This window comes from Trichechus manatus, unplaced genomic scaffold (assembly GCF_000243295.1).
Source record: "Trichechus manatus latirostris isolate Lorelei unplaced genomic scaffold, TriManLat1.0 scaffold00129, whole genome shotgun sequence".
NCBI lineage: Eukaryota > Metazoa > Chordata > Mammalia > Sirenia > Trichechidae > Trichechus > Trichechus manatus.
Window position 1 is genome coordinate 6,513,566 of NW_004444065.1, and position 14,239 is coordinate 6,527,804.

The window sequence follows — 14,239 nt, forward strand, 5'->3', positions numbered from 1 at the left end:
AAGATTCTGTGTTGATAAGTGTTTAAAACATTTTAAACAATGGAAGATACATAAACAAATTTGGATATTAGAAAATAATTTTAGAAGACACATAGGGGAAGAATTGAGGAGTGTTGACTAGCAGAGGATGGAACTATTGGGAGAAATAATTTTGGCATCATCTAGTGTTGTAGGAATAGAAATAAAGAGGAAGAAATTTGAGGGTTGTTTAAATGTCTCCTGCTCATTGATGCTTTCATAGTTCATTTTTACATAGAAGGTTTTTTCTCTCTCTCTCTTTCTATCTTTCAAATCACTATATCTTGCTTATGTAGCATAAAACTTATTGTAGTGAATGATAATTGTTTGTTTACATTTAATGTAGCTGCCTTCCAGGCATACATACACACACACAAACACAAGTGTGCGTCTAGAGGGTGGTGATATTAAATATTAAACAAATAATTATAATGTGTCTGTATAAATAATTATATCATAATTATCATAATAATAAATGACCATTTATACATGTATATATACATATGTGTGTGCATGTCTTTATATGTATCTATGTGTCTATGAATAAATATGTGTGTACACATATGCTTCAAAACTAAATTGACAGCACCAAAAAAAAAAAACATTATATGCATATATAAATATAAATTCATATATATAGAGAGAAGTGTGTGTATGTATGTATTAGTTTGTACATTTTTTTGTGTATGCAGGTTTAGCTTATCCAGAAATTAAGACTTTTATGGAATTATTTCTCAAATAGTACTGAATATTTGAATAAACCAAATCTATATGATTATAAAGATAACTATTGAAAGGAAACTTTCATTAAAGTATAGTTCTGTCTAATACGCTAGAATTCAAGTTCAGGCTGAGTCACTAACCATTCCTTTTAACCATTTTACTATTTTTTCCCAAGTATAAAATTAATAAGGCTTACCTGCCTCAAAAGGGTGTTGTGAGGACTAACTAATTGACATTTTTAAAGTATTTTGAAGATGGAAAGTACTATAAATGCTTCAGGGAATGTTTTTAAAAGCACAGTGGAATAAAACCTTTGAACCATAACATTAGGAAAGTTAGTATGTCTTTTAGGTTGGCAATCTTCTATTGATAAAGAATTCTATGGGACATTAACTCCACAACATTCTTTATTTTTCTTGCCTCTTTTCTACTTTTTTCTTTGGTAGCTAATATATGCCTAGTGAATCAATTCAACAAGTAAGATTCAGTTATACTATATGTTGAAATAGATGTTACTCATAAAGAAATGCAAGGAAGATTATAAATTGGTCTTCAATCACACTAGGAAAATTTAGTCTCTTCAAAGAAGGATCTTGTTCAGAAATTACTAGAACTATTTTAAAATTCACTTTATTGATAGAAATTCAAGAGTATAGTTATAGTTGCCTAGAAGTAAATGTCCACTTTTGTGTAAGAATATAATTTATTTAATTACTTTCCAAAAACACAAATATCAGCACTAGACCAAAACTTCAGTTGTAAAAACAATTGCGAGACAGGGCCAAGATGGCAAAGCAGTCAGATGCTTCGGTGGTCCCTTTTACAACAAAGACCCAAAAAAACTCAAGTGAATCAATTATATATGACAATCTAGGAGCTCTGAACATCAAAGGCAGAGTTGAGGAATCAGATTCAGTGACAGGGGGAGGGAGAGATGGTTCAGAAGCAGTGAGGATTTGCCAGACCTGACCCGGTGAGAGCCTGAGCCCTTCAGGCCGGATCAGCTCACGGTGAGCTGTAAGGTAGGCAAGCAGCAGTGCTTGGGAAGTGTTTTCCACACCAGGAGAAACCCAGTGGCAGAGAGTGTACTTGGCCAACCAGAACCAGTGAGAAGCAGCCCTCAATTTTGAAAGATAAGTACTTGTGTCTGGCCTACCGTGCAGATCAAAAATACCCCCCTTTGGGAAAAACCTCTCCCCCATTTACCTCCCCACTCCCTGCTCTGCACTGGGTCTGGGACGGCTTCAGTTATTGCTGAGTCCCCTGGGCTGGAAGTAGGGCCCATCATGTGGTCTGAGCCATTCTCCCAGCCTTGGAGAGAGAACAAATTAAGAAATGGGAAAAAATCTGCCAGATCCTGTAAGCCAGGAACTCAGGGTAGGCACAGTACCTTTGCCCAAGCACAGCTCCTTTGTCTAGGCACAGGCAAAAGGGCTCCACAGACTCTGAGTGCCTTTATCCCTGCAGAGACTTGTGTACCCATTTCAACAGCATAGGCCCTCATTACCACAGTACAACAGGGTATATACCTGAAGTCTAACTTCAACTGTTTCAGCCGTGAAGTGGTAGGTTTGTGACATTTTACACTGCTCTGCCCATTAAGCAAGATCTTCACCTATCCACATCAGGGGCCTGAGGACTGGTGGCTCCACCCACGCCACCTACCACCTGCAACAGAGGCCCGAAAATAAGTGGTGTCTCCCAGTCCTTATAGCCAACAGCATTAGGTGTTAATAGTCTGGCTGCAAAACCCACTCACCTATGCAGTGTACAGAACAGGGTCACGCTTTCCTCTCAGACACTCGGGGGCAGTAGTTGGCCCCCTGCCTTGCTCAGTGTTTGACCCCCTGCTGCAGCCAGATGCCTGTGCCTACACTAAACACCCAAGCCTGTCTAGGACTGTAGGTGAGAGCCAGCACCACATACTTTGTGGCTGACTACCAGGACACCAGAGCTGAATCCATACAGGAGGAGTGGGTTGACTCTTAGGCTCTCTTAGAGGCAGATCAGGCCACCTGGTGGCAGGACTTTGGAGCTTCAGGGGTGCTGGTGATCAGGCTAACCCAAATAAGCAGCCTATTTGAGCATATCAAAACAAAACAAAACAAGAAGATAGCACACAGTAAGCAAACATAAAACAAATAAATATAATAACTTATCGATGGCTTGGAGACAGCAGTCAATATCAAATTGCATAAACAGGCAGAACATGATGGCTTCAGCAAGCTCCCAAAATAAACAATCAAATTTTCTGGAGGAAGAGAATTTCTTGGAATTATTAAAGGCAGAATACAAAAGATTAATATATAGAACTCTTCCAGAGATCAGGAAGGAAATTAGGCAAAACGCAGACCAAGCAATGTAGAAATTTAAGAAGATTAGAGTAAAGCATAATGACAAATTTAACAGGCTGCAAGAATCCATAGAGAGACAGCCATCAGAAATCCAGAAGATTAACAATAAAATTTCAGAATTAGACAATTCAATAGAAAGCCATAAGAGCAGAACTGAGGTAATGGAAGTCAGAATTAGTAAGACTGAAAATAAAGCACCTGATACTAATGTATTTGAGGAAAAGTCAGATAAGAGGATATAAAAAAAATGAAGAAATTAATAACAGAAATAGCAAGGAAAAAATCAAACACATGGAAACTGAACAACACCTTACTCAAAAACTACTGCATTATACAAGAAATTAAGGATGGAAGAAAGAAATTCATAGACGCAAACAAGAATGAACACACATCCTACCAGAACCTTTGGGACACAGCAAAAGCAGTGCTCAGAGGTCAGTTTATAGCAATAAATGCACACATCTAAAAAGAAGACAGGAACAAAATCAAAACATTAATCCTACAACTCGAACAAATAGAGAGCAGCAAAAGAAGGCCTCAGGTGCCAGAAGAAAGGAAATAATAAGAATTAGAGCAGAATTAAATGAAACAGAGAATAGAAAAACAATCAAAAGAGTCAACAAGATCAAAAGCTGGTTCTTTGTAAAGATAAACAAAATTGATAAACCATTTGCCAAAGTGACGAAAGAAAAACGGGAAAGGAAGAAAATAATCCATATAAGAAATGAGATGAGTGATGTCACAACAGACACAACTGAAATTAAAAGAATCATAACAGAATACTGTGAAAAATTATACTGTAACAATTTGAAAACCTAGAGGAAATGGACAAATTTCTAGAAACTACCTACCTACCTAAACTAACACAAACAGAGGTAGAACAACTAAATAAACCCATAACAAAAGAAGAGATTGAAAAGGTAATTAAAAACTCTCAACAAGAAACAGTCCTGGCCTGGTGGCTTCACTGGAGAATTCTACCAAACTTTCAGAGAAGAGTTAACACCACTACTACTAAAGGGGTTTCAGAACAAAGAAAATGATGGAATACTCCCAAACTCATTCTATGAAGCCGGCATAACCTTCATACCAAAACCAGGTAAAGATGCCACAAAAAAAGAAATTACAGACCGATATCCCTTATGAATATTGATGCAAAAATCCTCAACAAAATTCTAGCCAATAGAATTCATCAACATATCAAAAAACACTTCACCATGATTAAGTGGGATTTATAGCAGGTATGCAGGGACGGTTCAACATTAGAAAAACAATCAATGTAATTCATCACATTAATAAAACAAAAAACAAGAACCACATGATCTTATCAATCGATGCAGAAAAGGCATTTGACAAAGTCCAACACCGATTCATGATAAAAACTCTCAACAAAATAGGAATAGAAGGGAAATTCCTAAACATCAATTAAGGGCATTTATACAAAGCCAACAGCCAACATGACCCTAAATGGAGAGAGTTTGAAAGCATTCCCCTTGAGAACAGGAACCAGATAAGCATGCCCTTTATCACACTAGTCTTATTCAACATTGTGCTGGAGGTCCTAGCCAGAGTAATTAGGCTAGGAAAAGAGATAAAGGGCATCCAAATTGGTAAGGAAGAAGTCAAAGTATCTCTATCTGCAGATGATATGATCTTATATACAGAAAACCCCAGAGAATCCATAAAAAAAACTACTGGAACTAATAGATGATATCAGCAAAGTTCCAGGATACAAGATAAACATACAAAAATCAGCTGGATTCCTTTACACCAACAAAGAGAACTTCAAAGAGGAAATCACCAAATCAATACTATTTAAAATAGCCCCAAGAAAATAAAATATTTAGGAATAAATCTAACCAGAGATGTAAAAGACCTATACAATGAAAACTACAAGGCACTACTGCAAGAAACCAAAAGAGACCTACATAAGTGGAAAAACATACCGTGCTCATGGATGGGAAGTCTCAACATTGTGGAAATGTCAATTCTACTCAAAACGATCTACAGATAAACTGCAATCCCGATCCAAATTCCACTGGCATTTTTTTTTTTTATGAGATGGAGAAACAAATCACCAACTTCACATGGAAAGGGAAGAGGCTTCAGATAAGTAAAGCATTACTCAAGAAGAAGTACCAAGTGGGAGGCCTCAAACTACCTGATTTTAGAAACTATTATGCTGCCACAGTAGTCAAAACAGCCTGGTACAGGTACAACAATAGACAAATAGACCATTGGAACAGGATTGAGAATCCAGACATAAATTCATCCACTTATGAGCAGCTGATATTCGACAAAGGCCCAAAGTCTATTAACTGTGGAAGAGAGTCTCTTTAACAAATGGTGCTATTCATAACTAGATATCCATCTGCCAAAAATTGAAAAAAGACCCATACCTCACACCACACACAAAAGCTAACTCAAAATGGATCAAAAACCTAAATATAAAATTGAAAACGATAAAGATCATGGTAGAAAAAATAGAGACAACACTAGGAACCCTAATATATGGCATAAACAGAATATAAACCATAAGTAACAATGCACAAACACCAGAAGAGAACCTGGATAACTGGGAGCTCCCAAAAATCAAACACTTATGCTTGTTGAAAGAGTTCACCAAAAGAGTAAATCAACAACCTACAGACTGGGAAAGAAATTTTGGCTACAACAAATCTGAACAACATCTAATCTCTAATATTTACGATATACTGCAAAACCTCAACAACAAAAAGACAAATAACCCAATTAAAAAATGGGCAAAGGACATGAACAGGCAGTTTGCCAAAGAAGACATTCAGGTGGCTAACAGACACATGAAGAAATGCTCAAGATCATTAGCCACTAGAGAAATGCAAATCAAAACTACAATGGGATACCATCTCACCCCAACAAGCCTAGCATTAATCCAAAACCATGAAATAATAAATGTTGGAGAGGTTGTGGAGAGACTAGAACACTTATACGCTGTTGGTGGGAATGTAAAATGGACAACCACTTTGGAAACTGATTTGGCACTTCCTTAAAAAGCTAGAAATAGAAGTACCATATGATCCAGCAATCCCGCTCCTCAGATTATATACTAGAGAAATAAGAGCCATCACACGAATAGATATATGCATACCCATGTTCATTGCAGCATTGTTCACAATAGCAAAAAGATGGAAACAACCTAGGTGCCCATCAATTGATGAATGGGTAAACAAATTATGATATATTCACACAATGGAATACTATGCAATGATAAAGAACAAGGATGAATCTGTGAAACGCCTTATAACATGAGGAATCTGGAAGGCATTATGCTGAGTGTATTTAGTCAGTCACAAAAGGACAAATTTTGTATAAGATCACTATTGTAAGAATTCAAGAAAAGGTTTAAACACAGAATAAAATATTCTTTGACAGTTACGAGGGTGGGGAGGGAGTGAGAGGGTTATTCACTAACTAAATAGCAGACAAGAATTATCTTAGGTGAAGGGAAGGACAGCACACACTACAGGGGAAATCAGCACAACTAGATAAACCAAAGCTAAGAAATTTCCTGTATACAACCAAACACTTTGAGTGACAGAGTAGCAGGGGTGGTGGTCTGGGGACCATGCTTTCAGGGGACATCTAGGTCAACTGGCATAACAAATTTTATTAAGAAAATGTTCTGTATCCTACTTTGGTGAGTGGTGTCTGGGGTCTTCAAAGCTAGCCAGCGGCCATCTAAGATGCATCAGTTGGTCTGAACACACCTGGAGTAAAGGAGAATGAACACCAAAGTCACTAGGAAAGCATTAGCCCAAGAGACAGAAAGGGCCACATAAACTGGAGACTGCAACAGCCTGAGACCAGAAGAACTAGATTGTGCCCTGCTACCACCAATGACCCCCGTGATAGGGAAAACAACAGAGAGTCCCTGTTGGAGCAGGAGAAAAGAGGGGTGCAGAACTCAAATTCTATTTAAAATACCAGACTTAAAGGTCTGAGACTGGAGGAACCCCAGAGGGCATGGCCCCCGGACTCTCTGTCAACCAAGAACTAAAACCATTCTCAAGGACAACTCTTCAGTCAAAGATTATACTGAACTATGTGACATAAAATGATACTCATGAAGAGTGGGCTTCTTAGCTCAACTAAATATATGACACTAAATGGGCAGCTCCTATCTGGAGGTGAGATGAGAAGGCAGAGATGGTCAGGAGTTGGTTGAATGGACACAGGGAATCAGGGATGGAAAGGAGGAGTGTGCTGTCACAGTATAGGGAGAGCAGTTAGGGTCACGTAACAATGTATGTATAAATTTTTGTATAAGAGACTAACTTGAATTGTAAACTTTCACTTAAAGTACAATAAAATAAAATTAAAAAAAAAAAAGAAATGATAATAAAAAAGGCTGGATGCATCTGACTGAGACTGGAGGAACCCCGGAAAGCATGGGCCCTTGGATTCTCTGTCAGCGCAGAACTAAAACAATTTCTGAAGCCACCTCTTCAGACAAAGATTGGACTGGACAGTGGGACATAAAATGACACTCGTGAAGAGTGTGCTTCTTATCTCAAGTAGATACGTGAGACTAAACGGGCAGCTTCTTGTCTGGAGGTGAGATGAGAAGGTAGAGGGGGTTAGGAGCCATTTGAATGGGCATGGGAAATTGGGGTGGAAAGGAGGAGTGTGCTGTCACAGTATAGGGACAGCAATTAGGGTCACATAAAAATGTATGCATAAATTTTTGTATAAAAGACTAACTTCAAATGTAAACTTTCACTTAAACTACAACAATAACACAACTTTTCAGCAGAAAAGTCCTGCAGACACTATATTAACTAAGTGATCATGGTTAACATCACCAGTAATAAGACATGTCAACATCATGAACCCCCTGATACTATGATGCACTGAGGACACTATATCATTTCTGTGTGGTATTCTTACTAAAATGCATAATCTTATTCCAAATGTGTGAAAACACCAGACAAATCCAAATTAAGGGATAGTCTACAAAATGATCAGTACTCTTCAACAGGTTCAACATCATAAAAGACAAGGAATGACCACAGATTGGAGGAGACTAGCAGAAATACAACTAAATCAATTTCCCAGTTTAGACCAAAAACCCATTGCTGTCGAGTGGATTCAGATTCATAGCAATCGTATACGACAGAGTAGCACTGCCGAATAGGGTTTCCAAGGCTTAAATCTTTACAGAAGCAAACTCACATCTTTTTCCTGCGGAGCAACTCATAGATTCAAACTGTTGACTTTTCATTTAGCAGATGCGTGCTTTAACCACTGTACCACCAGGGCTCGTATAGTTTAGACAGTAGGTGGAAAATAAGGGTATCTTCATGAGGTTAATTGCTTTTGTTTTAAAATCAAACTATATTTGGCCCTAAACCGTGAAGTCATTCAGCATACTCATTTTAAGCTTTTTGGAATCATGATGCTATCCCTGTGTTTTGAGGATTTATGAGTATATGAAAGTGGAACAGAAGTTACATACTGTCTAAGTTGAATGTAGTATGAGTTTTGTTGTCCCCTCTTTTAGTGGGGAGAACAAATGGTCACCTAAGACCTTATGGGCCAAGAGGGAGACCTCTACCCTCAGGTTAGGCTCAGGGAGTCCCCTCCTTGGCAAGAGAGTTTACTGCTATGTGTAGGAATCCACTCGATGGCACACAACAACATTCACTCACAGAAAATTTAAGGCCCCTGGGAGAACCACCTAGTTCTACTTCCTCCATATCACAGCTGCGCTACACGAGGGCAGGCTGGTTCACTCATCCCAGAACTCTGCTGCCTCCTCAGGCTGCCTGTCAGCTAAGGGGGCCTATGACAAAAGTTTGGAAGCTGCAAGGATCATACTGTGCTGTCCATCCACATTCAACAAGCAATAAAGATAGTATTACACTAAATTGAAACGTTTCTTTTAAATCACACACACAAAAAATACCTTTTCTTTCAAAGCTCTCCTCTCTGACAAAGCAAACGAGCCAGGAACTTTGTTACTTCTTTTAAATAAAGAACTGTTGCATTAATCAGCTTTTTTTTTTTAAAAAAAAAAAGTATGGACGCATTAAAAAAAAAAAAATCACTTGTTTTCTTTGAAATGCCAAAGGAAATATTCAAAACTCTGAGAACTTATTTCCTCTAGCCATTCTTTATTTTTTCTTATTGTGCTTTAGGTGAAAGTTTACAGCTCAAGTTAATTTCTCATACAAAAATTTATACACATATTGTTATGAGACACTAGTTGCAACCTTTACAATGTGACAGCACACTCTCCCTTTCCACCACGGGTTTCCCGCGTCCATCCAACCAGCTCCTATCCCTTTCTGCCTTCTCATCCTGCCTTCAGACAGGAGCTGCCCATTTAGTCTCATACATCTGCTTGAACTAAGAAACACACTCCTCACGAGTATTATTTTATGTTTTATAGTCCAGTCTAATGTTTGAAAAGTTGGCTTCAGAAATGATTTCGGTTCTGGGTTAACAGAGCGTCTGGGGGCCGTGTCTTCAAGAGCTCCTCCAATCTCAGTCAGACCACTAAGTCTGGTCTTTTTACGTGAATATGAGTTCTGCACCACACATTTCTCCTGCTCCATCAGGGACTGTCTGTTATATTCCTTGTCAGGGCAGTCATTGGTGGTAGCTGGGTGTCATCTGGTTCTTCTGGTCTCAGGCTGATGGAGTCTCTGGTTTATATGGCACTTTTTGTCTCTTGAGCTAATATTTTCCTTGTGTCTTTGCTGTTCTTCATTCTCTTTTGCTCCAGGTGGGTTGGAACAAATTGATGTATCTTAGATGGCCGCTCACTAGCTTTTAAGACCCCAGATGCCGTTCATCAAACTGGGTTGCAGAACATTTTCTTAATAAACTTTGTTATGCCAATTGACCTAGATGTCCTCCAAAACCATGGTCCCCAAACCCGAGCCCCTGCTACTCTGTCCCTCAAAGTGTTTGGTTGTGTTCAGGAAACTTCTTAGCTTTTTGTTTAGTCCAGCTGTGCTGACTTCCCCTGTATTGTGTGTTGTCCTTCCCTTCATCTGAGATTATTCTTGTCTACTATCTAGTTAGTGAATTTCCATTGCCTCAATTCTGCTCCTATGACTTTCTATTGAGTTGTCTTATTCTGAAATTTTATTGTTAATCTTTAGATTTCTATTTGCTGTCTCTCTGATTCTTGCAGCCTGTTAAATTTGACATTTTCTCTTGTATAACCCTCTTAAATTCCTCTATTGCTTTGTCTGTGTGTTCCTTGGCTTGGCCTGCGTTTTGTGTGTTCTCTTTCCTGGTTTCTTGAAGTACTCTGTATATTAATCTTTTGAATTCTACTCCAGTAATTCCAAGACCTTCTCTTCCTCCAGGAAGTTTCCTGCTTCTTTGTTTTGACTGCTTAGTGAAGTCATCATTGTCTGTCTGTTTATGTGATTTGATATTGACTATTGTCTCTGAGCCATCAATAAGTTATTATATTCATTTATTTTATGTTTGCTTACCGTGTCCTGGCTTCTTGTTTTGTTTTGTTTTAATATGCCCATATAGGCTGGTTGTGTCAGCTACTTTGATTTTTGGCATCTTTGAAGTTCTCATGTCCTGTCACCAAGTGGTATGTGAGCCCAGGAGTCCATTTATTTTTCTTGTGTGGATTCAGTTTAGGTGTGCAGGTCATCAGTCACCAAATGTGTGGTACAGGTTCTCACCTTCAGTCCTAGACGGTCAGGGCTACATGAGGAGGTTAGTGGAGCAGGCACAGGTATCTGGCTTCAGTAGGGGGTTGTGTGCTGAGCAAGGTAGGAGGCTGACGGCTGTCCCTGAGTTCCTGGGTGGAAGACATGTCCCTGTTCCCTAGAGCGTGTAGGTGGGTGGGTTTTGCAGCCAGACTTTGGGCACCCAATGCTGTTGCCTGTAATTACTGGGAGCCACTACTTCTTCTCAGATCCCTGTCATGGGTGGCTAGGTGGAGTGGGTGGAGCCACTAGTTATCAGACCCCTGATATGGGTAGGTGAGGACTGTGCTTATTGGGCAGGGCAGTGTCAAATGTCATGAATCGCCCACTCCCTCTTAACTGTTGCAGTTGAAAATAGGCCTCAGGTATGTATCCTGTTATACTGTGCTAATGAGGGCCTACACTGTTGAAATGGGCCCACACAGGTCTAGGTAGGGATGAAAGGCATTCAGTCTTTGGACCACTTATCCTGTGCCTAGGCAAAGGGGCTGTTTCTGCCCTGAGGTCCCAGTTTAAGGGAGCTGCCAGATTATTTTTTCCTGTTTGTTAATTTGTCCCCTCTCTAAAGCCAGGAGAATGGCTCGGGGTATGCAACCGGTTCCACTTCCAACCCAGGGGGCATGACAATCACTGAAGCTGGACCAGGACTGGAGCAAAGTGGGAAGGGGGCAGGTGAAGGGGAGATAGGTGCTTCCCAGAGGAGGAAGCTTTATTTTGATCCCACTCTGTTGGTTAGATGTTTGTACTTAACTTTTGCAGATCCAGTGCCACTTACCCCGGCTTTGGAGATTTGTGCAGAGTCTCCATCACTCAGTTTCTACCGATGTGGAAAACACATCCCATAGCACTACTGCTTGCCTTAGCTCATGCACGTGGGCCGATCCAGTCTGCAGGGTGCCGACCAGGTCAGGTCTGGCAAATCCTCGCTGTTTCTGAACTGTCTCTCCCTCCCCCTGCCACTCCAGTCCAACTCCTCAATTTTGTCTTTATTGTTCAGGCTCCTAGATTGTCATATATAATCAATTCACTTGTTTTTTCAGGTCTTTGTTGTAAGAGGGACCACAGGAAGTGTCTGACTACTCTGCCATCTTGGCCCTGCCTCCCCTCTAGCCATTCTTATTGAAGATATTTACACATTTGTACACCCCATTTTATAAATCAAAATATATATGAATGTAGGTTAAAAGGAAAGAACAACATGTCAGACAATTTTTGTGAGTGAAATTTTCTTAAAATGTAGTGTAATGACAGATTTTACATGTGCTTTAATAAAGCTGAGATACCTCTTCATTACATGTTCTGTAACTTGGGATATTGGCTCACAAGTCTGACTTCTCAATCTTTATTAAAAACAAACAAACAAAATCTGAGGTTGGAAAAGAAAGCCAAAATTCTATGTAGAACTAAGTAGCATATATCATTAATTCACTAGTTCTTGCAAGAAAGACCATGTTGAAATTTAAATATTAAGTTTTCAACCTGAATAAGGCCATACCTACTTCTTACATATATTATTATAAATGATTAAAATATCATATCAGAAAGCCCTAACCTAAAATTTATTTACTTATTTTACACATTTAATAAATTGGTTTACTTTTAAATATATTTTAACATTATACATTGAAAGTATCTTCTATTTTTAATGATCACCCAAATGTTCATTACTCAGTAAATACCTTGAAATGAGGAAGGCACTGGAGTGAGTATATTAGAGTAATATGACCATATCCTTACCCTTTGACAAAATTAAAAAGACAAAATCAACAGATGTGGAAATGTTAAATAATTAAGTGATAAACTATGTGTTGGTAACTCTACCACAGAGTGTGGTGCAGAAAAATCAGAAATAGGCTTTGCAGATAAAATGGAGTTTTGAACAATTACTACTTTTTGTATGGGCTGAAGAAAAAGAAATGGATGTTTCAGGAGGCTTTAAGAGCCTAGAGAGCAGTCAGGATACAGGAGTCCCTAGTTGCTGCCAACAGTTAAAGAGCTTGGCTACTAACCAAATCCACCCATAAGGTGCCTTGGAAGAAAGGCCTGGTGATCAGTTCTACCATGCACACACAATTTGCCATGTGTGTCGGAATTGACTCAGCTACTGGTTTGGTTTTTGGTTTTAGTCATAATATATAAGGAATCACATATAATAGCCATAAGTAGATTTGAATTAGATAGACAAGTGTAGATTCTGGAAGATTTGACAAATAGGATACAAGGCTGTTGAGAATTAGTCTGTGTTAATCACCACTGTATTCACAGCTGCCAGAAAAAATTTCCCCTATAGTGGGAGTTCAGTAAATATTTCTTGAATCAATAAATAAACGAAAGATGGATTTGTAACTTGAAGTGGGAAGCAGTATGGATCAATTGTAGCTCTTTGAGTAGCAGAGTGACAGGATGAACTGTGTTTAGAAAGCTTATTTTGGCAGTGGTTATGTGAGATGACACTAAAGGAATAATTTATATGGCACGGTGGATGAAACAATTTCCATTGGATTTTGCTGTTTCACTCAGTCATGTTTTGAACATCTCATCATCTAGGCTTTCAAATACAAAAAAAAAAAAAAAAAAATCCAACATTGCAAATACTATCAATTGAATCAATCTGACATTTATGCCTTATGATATCTTGCTGAGCTATCATGACATTTGCATTATACATAAGTAGTGAACCAAAAACGAAAGGCTTTGTATCCGCTACATTTGGCAGCAAAGCTCTAGAAAACAAATCTGTTCTACATTTATATTAAAGTTGACATGAGTGTGCCTGTGCCTGCAGAAAATGAAGGGCCAAAGAAAAAAACAAACAAAACTTAAACAAAAACAAAACAATATGAATAACAAACCTTAAATACTCTGCCCCTTCATCATAAATATGCTTATCAACATAGAGCCCATTTTGAAAGAATCAAGAAGGAAGATAATTAACATTCAAACCTTTTGTTTTGAAAAAGATTGAAAAGTAAAATATTTAAAATAAAAGACTAAGATAATAGAGAGTTAATGTCTTCTAATTCTTCATTTTATCTTTCCTGGCACCAAACAGGTTCAGTGTTCTGATAATCTAGATGTCCTGATTTTATTATGATTATTATTATTTCAAGTACCGGTATTATTGTATTGGCAGTAATTTGTATTTTTTTTTGTTGTTGTTTATTTTTTATTGTACTTCACGTGAAGGCTTACAGAACAAATAGTTTCTCATGAAACAGTAGTACACATATTGTTATATGACATTGGTTAACAACCCCACGACATGTCAACCCTCCCCATTCTCAACCCTCTTTGTTTTTGGTGAAAATACACATAGCCAAAGAGACAACGTTCCAAAAATTTCTACATGCACAGTTCAGTGACATTGACTACGCTCTTCCAATTGTGCTGTTATTCTCACTTAAGATGAAGGCTTACAGAACA